This window comes from Nicotiana attenuata, chromosome 1 (genome assembly GCF_001879085.1).
Source record: "Nicotiana attenuata strain UT chromosome 1, NIATTr2, whole genome shotgun sequence".
NCBI lineage: Eukaryota > Viridiplantae > Streptophyta > Magnoliopsida > Solanales > Solanaceae > Nicotiana > Nicotiana attenuata.
The window spans coordinates 22353848-22362339 of NC_031989.1; positions in this window are offsets into that span (position 1 = coordinate 22353848).

An 8492-nucleotide genomic window follows, 5' to 3' on the forward strand; every position below is an offset into this window, starting at 1 on the left:
ACCCCATCCCACCCCCTACCGGAGTGACCTGCATGAGGAGAGCGATTAGGTAAGCAGGGGTGGCTTGCGTCAACGATTACGTTAAGCCTTCTGTCATTTTCAAAAGCTCCTTATTCCCTCTTCCGAATTTTCTCTCTCGTTTTTATCTTCCATATTTTTATTTTTATTTTTTGTTTTGCTAATTTGAACTTTGGATAAGAAATATAGTTACTTCGATCACCCAAAAAAGTATTTAAAAAAGTTACATTTAATCCCAATTATCTCCCTCTAATTCAAACTATATGTCGTAATAGTTGGTAAATAATTTGTTTCGTTACTAATAGAATTGTAATTAGAGTAAGAGTCTGTTTGGAAAGTCACCTTGTAATTGGAATTGGTGTAATTACACAGCCTAGTAATTACACAGCCTAGTAATTACACAGTTGTGTAATTACAATAGCCTATTTGTTTGTAATTACAGTGTAATTATAAGTTTACTGTTTGGTTGCACAAGTGTAATTACACAGTTAGATTAAATTTTAAATTAAATAATTATCAAAACTAAAAATTAATATAATAAATATATACCTATAAGATTTTATAAGTATAAATGATAATATATTTGGTATTTAAGATGTATATTTTTTCGTGAATATACATTAATTAATAATATATATTTATAACTAATATTGTTAAAATAATTTTTATATATATATATATATATATATATATATTAAATTAATAATATTTAGTTTAGATACTTACAAAAACTAAATAAAATATACGTTTTGTAAGAACATCATAGAATTCATGTTTGATAAAATAAATTAATATTTATAAATATAATGTCATAACATTATTTAAATGTTTGACAAAACTAATCTACCAATTCTAACTAAAAAATGAACAACATGCAATGTGAGTCAATACTACAAAATAAGTAAATTGGAACCATGAATATAACACAATTTCAAAAATTCAAAAAAATAAAATAGTTTAACTTATGTCAAATTCCAACATAATTATAGTAAGTCTCACTGCAACTTAAGATAGGAAACATGATAAGTTTATAACCACATTTAACAACGAAGTTTCACTTTAATCGCATCACTCATTATATGTCAAGTTTATTAATGACTCATTATTTCTAATATTAGGAGGTGTAGTTTCATAAAATAGAAAAATAAAATAAATAAATAAATAAAATATAAGCAATTACATGGAATCACAAGAAGTAAAGATAGAGAAATAAAAGATAAATAATGTACAAAGAAAATATATTTCAAAATTTCAAAAGAAATTAAAAAGTAAAAATAAAATTAAAAAATTAAAATAATAAAAATAAAAAGTTATAAAGAAAATAAATTATAATAAAAAGAAAAAGAAAAGAAACTAAAAAGCAACCTTGTAATTACACAGTGTAATTACCACCAATTCCCACCTCCCCCTTGAGAATTGGAGAGTGTAATTACACCCCTCCAATTACCCCCAATTCCATGCTGACCAAGTAATTACTTGGCCAAACAAACATGTCAAACTGTGTAATTACACCCAAATCCAATTCCAAGGTGGCTTTCCAAACAGGCTCTAAATGTCTATCTTTAGAGAGTTTTACATTGTGGCTAAGTCATTTTTCCCCTATAAATAGAGGGATCTTACCCAGTGTAAATCATCCCAAAATTCAATAAGAATTAATCTCTCTTTCTCTGCAATATTGTTCTTCTACTTTTATTATTTTATTACACGTTATCAGCACGAGACTCTTCCGTCCTCTTTTAATTATGACTGATATTATGAAAAGAAAGTTCTTCCCTTGAAATTTCGGGCAAGAACTATATGACATGGGTGTTGGATGCTGAAATCCATTTGGATGCAATGGGTCTTGGAGACACCATTAACGACAAAACTAAAGCATCCACCCAAGACTGTGTTAAGGCCTAGATTTTCTTGTGTCATCACCTTGATGAAGGGTTGAAAATAGAATATCTCACAGTCAAAGATCCACTTGTTTTGTGGAATGGCTTAAAGGAAAGATATGACAACTTAAAGTTGGTCACTCTTCCACACGCACGATATAATTGGGCTCATCTGAGGCTCCAAGACTTTAAGTCTGTTTCTGAATATAATTCTGCAATATTCAGAATTACTTCTAAATTGAAACTCTGTGGAGATACTATCACCGACTATGATATGCTTGAAAAAACGTTCACAACGTTTCATGCCTCCAATATGGTCTTGCAACAGCAATACCGAGAGAAAGGTTTCAAGAAGTACTCTGAATTGATTTCTCTTCTCCTTGTAGCTGAACGAAATAATAACTTGCTCATGAGAAAACACGAAAATCGACCCACTGGGTCTACACCATTGCCTGAAGTGGATGAGATGTATTCCCATTATGCTAAGCGTGGAAAAGGCCGTGGCCCTATTAATGGTCCTAGTCGTGGATGTGGACAAGGAAGAAATTTTCCTGGTGTTAATCACCCTCCAAAGAAAAATAACCACCAAAAGTGGAAAGGAAAAGATGAGAAGTCAAAGGCAAATGGTTCAGAAACTGAATGTTATCGTTGCGGTAGAAAAGGGAATTGGGCAAATATTTATCGTGTACCAAGATATTTGGTTGAGCTTTATCAAGCATCTCTAAAGAATAAAGGCCCTGAAGCTAATTTTGTCTCTGACAATGATTTTGACATCACCCACTTGGATGTGGCAGACTTCTTTGAGCACCCTGATGGAAAAATAGACCACTTGATCGGTGATGGATCCGTGGTTAAAGATGATTGAGTAGTTCAACTTTTTATTTTTGCCTATTCGTAGTAGTTAATGAATAAACATCATGTAATTATAGTTCTTTACATGAATAGCAGTCATTAATATCAGTTAGTATTACTTGATTTATGAAAGAGTGTTAGTTCGTTTTGATTAAATATAACTCTAATATTTGTTTTATACAATCAATTGAGTGCTTTGCGTTGGACTACTACGCATGTATCTGATAGTATATATAATTAAGGACATGTGCGATCACGCCCATGTGGTCAGAATACAGTTCGCTTCGTAACTCATGTGACATATCTTTTCCCACTTCTGAATTTTCTCTGACTTGTATATACAACTTGTTCAAGATGGGTGGATTTTATGTTGAATGCAAGGCAAGCTTTATCTGTAGTGTCAAGAGATCAAAATATAGAAGTGATTGACCAAGAAACAAATAGAAATAGTAATTTTTTTCATACAATGTGTGCTCATAAAACAAAATTTTAAATTAGTTTATTTTCTTTTTTTCCAGAATTGCAATTTCACACTGTGTTAATCGTATTATTTAGATGTATGGTATTTAATTCTACTAAATGTCCTTATCTTTCTCATTATTAGCTCCATTGTTAAATGCTTGAACAAATTCATGAATATATTTAATCGACAAGAATATACTAATGTTTATTCGTGTATTTCTTTTGTATGTCAAACCATGGGAAGTAAATATGGATACCTCACAAAGCGAACTTGGATCAATGTTTAATTGTAAAAATATTTGTTTAGTTGATTCATGTACGACACATATAATATTCAAAGAGAAGAAATATTTCTCTCATTTAAGTATGTGTAAGGCAGATGTTACTACAATTTCTGGTAGTAGTAATCTAATTGAAGGTTCTGGAAGAGCTACTATAACTCTGCCTAAGGGAACAATACTTATCATAGAGAATGCAGTGTTCTCCTCCAAGTCCAAGAGAAACTTGTTGAGTTTTAAAGATATCCGCCGAAATGGATATCATATTGGGACAATAGATGAGAATAATCTTGAATATCCCATCATTACCAAGAATGTCTCTGGCCAGAAGAGGGTTATTGAGAAGTTCCCATCTTTATCTTGTGGCCTGTATTGGACAAGAATTAGTGCAATTGAGGCACATTCTACCGTAAACCAAAAGGTTACTGATTCCAATATTTTTGTACTTTGGCATGATCGATTGGGACATCCTGTATCAATTATGATGAGACGAATTATAGAAAATTTAAATGGGCATCCATTAAAGAATTTAAAGATTCTTTTAAATAATGAATTTTCTTGCAGTTCTTGTTATCCAGGCAAGTTAATTATAAGACCATCACCAACAAAGGTTGGGACTAGGTCCCCTACGTTTTTGGAACGTATACAAGGGGACATTTGTGGACCTATTCACCCACCTAGTGGGTCGTTTAGATATTATATGGTCTTAATAGATGCATCTTCTAGATGGTCTCATATGTGCCTATTGTCATCTCACAACCTCGTGTTTGCAAAATTAATGGCACAAATAGTTCAATTACGGGCGCAATTCCCCGATAATCCAGTTAAGTCTATTAGACTTGATAATGCTGCTGAGTTTTCATCCCAAGCATTTAATGACTATTGCTTATCAATTGGGATAAAGTGTAACATCCTGTAGCTCATGTTCACACTCAAAAGCCTTGCAGAGTCTTTAATTAAACGTCTGCAATTGATAGCACGACCGTTACTCATGAAAACGAGGTTACCCACTTCTGTTTGGGGTCACGCCATTTTGCATGCAGCAATGCTAGTTCGTCTCAGACCGACAAATTATCATAAATATCCCCCGTTGTAATTAGTTTTGGGTCATGAACCTAATATATTCCATATAAGAATTTTTGGATGCGCATTATATGTGCTTGTAGCACCGCCATATCGCACCAAAATGGGTCCCCAAAGAAGGTTAGGAATATACGTTGGGTTTGAATCACCCTCCATTATTCGCTACCTCGAAACATTAACGGGGGATTTGTTCACTGCACGATTTGCAGACTGTCGATTCGATGAGACACTTTTTCCAAAATTAGGGGGAGAAAATGGTGAAACCAAACGGGAAATTTTATGGCAAAATCCATCATTGTCTCATCTTGATCCACGTGCCTCTGTTTATGAAAAAGAGGTGCAAAAGATAATTCATTTGCCAAAAATAGCAAATCAAATGCAGATGCATTTACGGATCTGAAAAGGATAACAAAATCACATATCCCTACAGAGAATGTTCCAATCCGTATTGATGTCCCTGTGGAACAATCTTCTAGTATCATAGCTAATGAGTCAAAAGCACGCCTAAAACGTGGCAGACCATTAGGTTCTAAGGATCGAAATCCTAGAAAAAGGAAAACAAATGATCAAGAGGACACTACGAAAGAGTCTCATGAAGGAATCCACGATTTAACAAATCCTGAGATATATGAGGAAATCATTGAGCCTGAGACTCAAGAAAATAAGGAACGATCAATAAATCCAATCGATATTGAGACAAATTTGAATCGAGCGGATATAGTAGTGGATTATGTCTTTGCATATAATGTTGCGTCTAGCATTATGCAAGATAGTGAGGATCTTGAACCTCAATATGTTGGAGAATGTCGACAAAGACGTGATTGGCCAAAATGGCAAGAAGTAATCCAATCAGAGTTGAATTCACTTGCAAAACATAAACTTTTTGGGCCTGTAGTTCAAACACCTAATGGTGTTAAGCCTGTTGGCTATAAATGGGTCTTTGTATGTAAAAGGAATGAGAAAATGAGGTACAAAGACATAAGGCACGCCTTGTTGCACAAGGATTTTCACAAAGGCCTGATGTCGATTATGAAGAGACATATTCACCTATTATGGATGCTATAACGTTCCGTTATCTCATTAGTTTTGCTGTCCGTGAAAAGCTTGACATGCATTTAATGGATGTGGTTACCGCCTACCTTTATGGCTCACTTGATAATGAGATATACATGAAAATTTCCGATGGATTTAAAATGCCTAACGCACATAATTCAAAGTTCCGGGAACGTTTTCAATCAATTTGCAAAGATCTTTGTATGGTCTAAAGCAATCAGGACGAATATGGTATAATCATCTTAGTGAATATTTATTAAAGAAATGTTATATAAATGATGTTGTTTGTCCATGTTTTATAAAGAAAACAACATCGAAATTTGTTGTACTTGCCGTATATGTTAATGACATAAACCTTATTGGACTCCTATAGAATTCCAAAAGGCAATTGATTATTTAAAGAAGGAATTCGAGATGAAAGATCTCGGAAATACAAAATTATGTCTTGGTTTGCAAATTGAACATTTGGCAAACAGAATTTTTGTTCATCAATCTGCCTACATAGAAAAGGTATTGAAGCGGTTTACATGGATGGAGCACATCCATTAAGTACTCCGATGGTTGTTCGATCACTTGATGTGAATAAGGATCCATTCCGGCCTCAAGAAAAGAATGAAGAGCTACTTGGTCCTGAAATACCATATCTTAGTGCAATTGGTGCACTAATGTACCTTGCTAATACTACAAGGCCTGACATAACTTTTTCAGTCAATGTCTTAGCAAGATATAGCTCTGCTCCTACAAGGAGTCATTGGAATGGAATCAAACATATATTGCGGTATCTAAAAGGGACTATCGATATGGGCTTATTTTATGGCAATAATAGCAGTCCCGATCTTGTTGGTTATGCTGATGCTGAGTATTTATCTGACCCACACAAGGCTCGATCTCAAACAGGCTATGTGTTTACATGTGGAGGCACTGCCATATCTTGGCGATCGACTAAGCAATCAATTGTGGCTACTTCATCTAATCATGCTGAGATAATTGCTATTCATAAAGCAAGTCGAGAATGTGTGTGATTGAGGTCTATAATACATCTTATTCGAGATAAATGTGGTTTGAAATGTGACAAACTACCCGCAATTTTGTATGAAGACAATGCAGCATGCATAGCCCAATTGAAGGGAGGATTCATAAGAGGAGATAGGACAAAGAACATTTCACCAAAGTTATTTTTCACACATGATCTTCAAAAGAATGGTGATATTAATGTGCAACAAATTCGTTCAAGTGATAATATGGCTGATCTGTTCACAAAATATCTACCGACGTCAACCTTTAAGAAGCTAGTGCACAAGATTGGGATGCGAAGGCTCAAGGATGTGAAATGATGCTCTCATCAGGGGGAGTTTAATACACGTTGCACTCTTTTTCCCTTACAAGGTTTTGTCCCACTGGGTTTTCCTTGCAAGGTTTTTAACGAGGCAACCAAAAGGCGTATTATTAAACATGTGTACTCTTTTTCCTTTTCTAGAATTTTTTTCCAATTGGGTTTTATTTTAGTTAAGGTTTTAATGAGGCACGTTACTTATTGAGTAGACATTCAAGGGGGAGTGTTATGAATAGAATTGTAATTAGAGTGAATGTCTATCTTTTAGAGAGTTTTACTTTGTGTCTAAGTCATTTTTCCCCTATAAATAGAGGGTTCTTACCCCATTGTAAATCATTCCAAAATTCAATAAGAATTACTCTCTCTTTCTCTGCAATATTGTTCTTCTACTTTTATTGTTTAGTACAAGTTTTTCATATTTATTATTTCAAAAAGTCAAATTCCTGTTTTCGTTGACTTACAACATTTTCATAAATATAATTAACTATAGCAAATTCTGACAATAAATATATTTTATATAGCTCCGGAGGTCCATCCCAATTCCCAAAAAATGGTGGCTTTAGGATAACTAGTGTCAAAGCCTATATTTTATCATTATGAAATTGGACATTAATTTTTTAATTCTATTCAAAATGAGATTGTATTTTGAGTTCCATTTATTAGCTTGACAAAATAAGCTGCAAGGTTTTCGAGTAAAAAATGGACAAAATATAGGGAGCAAATTCGACTTAGTTTTCTAAACACCTTTAATATTCATCTTTCTCCTCTATAACATGTGAGACTAGTCAACGCGTGAAAATTGAAAGCAAAAGGAATTGACGAACTAAACATTAACTAGAAGGGAAAAAATAAATGAACATTTAATTGAATGGGCAGGGAATAGGTCAAATTTCTCAAATCATATTCTAACATAGCGGTGACAAGTGGGCCGGTCGGGGCCCTAAACGGGCCAAGTGGGCCGGTCCAAACGGTCCCGATCCCGGGCCGGTCTCAAATTATACGGGCCAAACGGCCCCGGTCCAAATGGTCTTTTTGTAGGAACCTGTCCGGGACCGGGCCCACGAACTCATGATCGCGGGCTAAACGGTGCCGGCCCGCGGGCTAAATGGGCCCAAACGGATATTTTTTTAAAATTAAATAAAAATTGGAGATAAAAAGATGTTAAAAAAATATCCAAGGCAAGGCAATGCCTTGTAAATTTTATTATAGAATTGTGACCTAAATTTTTTAATTCAAATTTAAAGTCTAAAGACAAAAATATTGTAAAGAGATATTCAAAGCAATGCCTCATAATGTTATTATAGAATTAAATAAATATGACACTATCTTTCTTAGTCTTCCACCCCCCTATGGAATGAGCACAACAAGGTGCTAATACCACCATTGAGAAAAAAATAAACTAACCAAGATGTGCCAAAATACAAGTTACATAATACATACTAATTTTTGTTCATACAAGTTACATGGTATCTCTTACAAACTTCATAAATCCATCAAGGTCCGAAGGAATTTTCGTTGGTGGTGGTGGAAACGTAG